The sequence below is a fragment of the Salvelinus sp. IW2-2015 genome, unplaced genomic scaffold, assembly GCF_002910315.2.
Source record: "Salvelinus sp. IW2-2015 unplaced genomic scaffold, ASM291031v2 Un_scaffold1579, whole genome shotgun sequence".
Classification (NCBI taxonomy): domain Eukaryota; kingdom Metazoa; phylum Chordata; class Actinopteri; order Salmoniformes; family Salmonidae; genus Salvelinus; species Salvelinus sp. IW2-2015.
This window is the reverse complement of record NW_019943006.1, coordinates 216,706-220,279: the sequence shown is the minus strand read 5'-3', so window position 1 is coordinate 220,279 and position 3,574 is coordinate 216,706. Positions and strand designations below refer to the sequence as shown.

The following is a 3,574-nucleotide window of genomic DNA, read 5'->3' as shown; positions in this document are numbered from 1 at the left end:
GGGTTTGGAGATAGATACGTGTACGTAGGGGTTGGAGATAGGTAGTGTACAGTAGGGTTTGGAGATAGGTAGTGACAGTAGATTGGAGATAGTTGGTTCAAGTACAGTAGGGTTGGAAGTCTAGGATAGTGTTCAGTAGGGTTCGAGTATGATAGGTGTACAGTAGGGTTGGAGATAGGCTAGTGTAGCGTAGGTTGGAGAGAATTGTTCGTACAGTAGGTTGGAGATAGGAATAGTGTTCAGTAGAAGTTGGAGATTGATAGTGTAGCAGTAGGGTTGGAGATAGATACGTGTCCCGTAGGGTTGGAGGATAGTGTTCAGTACAAATATGGTTGGAGATACGGATAGTGTTCAGTAGGTTGGAGATATTGATTAAGTGGGGGTTAAGTAGGGTGGAGATAGAAGTGTACAGTAAGGGTTGGAGATAGTGTTCAGTACAGCAGCGTTTGGAGATAGGAATAGTTTCAGTAGGGTTGGAGATATGATGTGTACATAGGGTTGAGATAGGATAGTGTACAGTAGGGTTGGAGCTAGTGTTCCAGTACAGTAGTTGGAGATAGATAGTGTATCAGTGGTTGAGATAGGAGTAGTGTACAGTAGGGTCTGGAGATAGGATAGTGTCAGTAGGGTTGGAGATAGGATAAGTGTACAGTAGGGTTTGAGATAGATAGTGTACCGTAGGGTTGGAGATAGTGTTATTAAGTAGGTGGAGAAGGATAGTGTACCGTAGGGTTGGGAGATAGGATAGTGTACAAGTAGGGTTGAGATAGGCTAGTGTGAAGTAGGTTGAGATAGGAATACAGTGTAACGTAGGGTGGAGATAGGATATTGTAAGTAGGGGTTGGAATATGATGTGTTCAGTCGGGTTGGAGATACCGAATAGTAGTAAAGTAGGGTTGGAGATAGTGTTCAGTACAGTAGGGTTGGAGATAGGATAGTGTTCAGTACGGTTGGAGATAGGATAGTGTACCAGTAGGGTTGGAGATAGGATAAGTGGTTCAGAGGGTGGAGATAGATGTTACATAGGTGGAGATAGGATAGTGTACAGTAGGGTTGGAGAAGGATAGTGTCAGTAGGGTTGAGATAGTGTTCAGTACAGTAGGGTTGAGATAGATAGTGTTCAGTAGGTTGGAGATGATGATGTGTACAAGTAGGGTTGGAGATCAGGATGTGTACAGTCGGTTGGAGATAGTATACGTGTTCATAGCGTTGGCGAATGATAGGTTCAGTAGAGTTGGAGATATGATGTGTACAGTAGGGTTGGAGATAGGATAGTGACAGAGGGTTGGAGATAGTGTTCCAGTAGCAGTAGGGTTGGAGATAGAGTAGTGGTCCCAAGTAGGGTTTTGGAGATATGAATGTGGTACAGTAGGGTTGGAGATAGGGATAAGGTCGTAGGGTGGAGAATCGTGTTCAGTACAGTAGGTTGGAGATAGTGTCAGTATGGGTTGGAGATATGATAGTGTCCAGTAGGGTTGGAGATAGGATAGATGTACAATAGGGTGGAGATAGGGATAGTGTTTCAGAGGTTGAGATAGGAATATGTGTACCGTAGGGTTGGAGATGAGTGTTCAGTAACAGGTAGGGTTGGAGATAGATAGTGTTCAGTAGGTTGGGATGGATAGTGACCGTAGGGTTGGAGATAGTAGTGTTGAGTAAGGGTTGGAGATAGGATAGTGTACATCGGGTTGTGAGAATAGTGTTCAGTTACAGTAGGTTGGAGTAAGGATAGTGTTCAGTAGGGTTCGGAGATGGATAGTGGTTCAGTAGGGTTTGGAGATAGATCGTTGTACATAGGGTTTTGGAGATAGAATAGTGTACAACGTAGGTTGAAAATAGGATAGTGTACAGTAGGGTTGGAGATAGGATAGTGTTACCGTACATCCCTCCCATGCCTCTCTAGAACTCCTCCAACTGTTCATTCTCTGTCATTCAATTACCCATCTAGTCGGTGTGTCGTGTGGGGAGGGGAGCATTTATTTTAACATTGTTGTTGTCAAGTATGTGATTTTGTTCATGTCTATGAAAAGAAGGTGCACGTGAATGTCCTTGTACCAGAGAATAGGTGTGTGTGTGTGTGTGTGTGGGTGGGTGGGTGGGGGGTTCCACAGTAGCATACAGTCAGTAAAACCAGAGGAAGTGCTGAAGGTTAGCCCTGGAGAAGTCTAGAGTAGTAGTGTGGAGCAGAGAGCAAACCAGGGACATCTCTCCCTCTCTCTCTCCCGCCCCTCTCTCCCTTAATCCCTCCCCCTCTTCCTCCCCTCTCTCCCCCTTAGACGCTGCTCTGGGAATTGAGTCTTGTCTTTGGAGAGCTACAGAAGAACTCCTCCTCTCCCCTTTCTCCCTCCCTTCTCCCTCCCCTCTCTTCTATCCCTCTCCCCTGTGGGACAGGTCATTGGTAGAGGAGGTTGGAACTCCTCCTCTCCTCACTTCCCCTCCCCTCTCCTCAACTCTGCTCTCCTCAACTCTTCTCTCCTCTCCTTTTCTCTCCTCTTCTTCCCTCCTATCATCCTCTCCCCTCCTCTCATTCTCTCCTCCCCTCCCTGCCCAATGTCACAGCCCTCTCCTCTTCCTCTCCTCCTAAATCTTCCTCTTTGCATAATTTGTCTTACAGTGCCTTTGTTTTTCTGCTGAGCTCAGCACAGAAACACAGAAACAGTCCCCTCATCTCCTCGAGCCGCTTCTAAACCTCGTCTATTATTGGTCCATTGATTTACCCCCGGCAGCCGTCGCCGTCCACTAAGAGATCTTTCTCCCTGATCCAGCCACCGCACTCGCCACTTGCTATACCTCCCAACCCCTCCCCACGTTCCTCCACCTCTACCCACCCCCCCGCCATTGATCTCCGTGGCCGATCGTCATTACAACCCATCGTCAGGCCGTTTTAGGGTGTTTCCGCAGCGACTATCAGGTTGCCGTGTAAAGCGATTAGGGTTGTTGGCAGATGTGTGTGTTTGTATTCTTGGCACTCTGCATTAGGTAGCTGTATTGTCAGGGTCTAGCCCAATGCAAGCTCTGCTACACACACACACAGAAACACACAGACAAAGTTACTCAGCATATTCACACATGGTGTATCAACAGTTTACTCAAACAAATACACCTACACATACATACCGTGCGTTCGGAAAGTATTCAGACCCCTTGACTGTTTCCACATTTTGTTACATTACCGCCTTATTCAAAAATGGATTCAATTGTTTTTTTCCCTCATCCATCTACACACAGTACCCCATAATGACAAAGCAAAAACAGATTTTAAGACATTTTTGAAAATGTATAAAAAAACTACTGAAAATGACATGTACATAAGTATTCAGAGCCTTTACTCAGTACCTTGTTGAAGTACCTTTGGCAGCGAGTACAGCCTCTAGTCTTCTTGGGAATGACACTACAAGCTTGGCACACCTGTATTTGGGGAGTTTCTCCCATTCTTCTCTGCAGATCCATTCAAGCTCTGTCAGGTTGGATGGGTAGCGTCGCTGCACAGCTATTTTCCATGCTTCACCGTAGGGATGGTGCCAGGTTTCCTCTAGACGTGACGCTTGGCATTCAGGCGAAAGAGTTCAATCTT

At 46.1% G+C, this 3,574-nt stretch overlaps 1 long non-coding RNA gene across 1 annotated transcript; it reads left to right on the top strand.

Moving 5' to 3' along the window:
* Positions 1-620: 620 nt before the first annotated feature.
* Positions 621-1,060, top strand: LOC139024494 (uncharacterized). The gene is made up of 3 exons (XR_011475815.1): positions 621-646; positions 887-977; positions 1,027-1,060. It is a non-coding gene; the product is annotated as an uncharacterized lncRNA (long non-coding RNA).
* Positions 1,061-3,574: the final 2,514 nt, after the last annotated feature.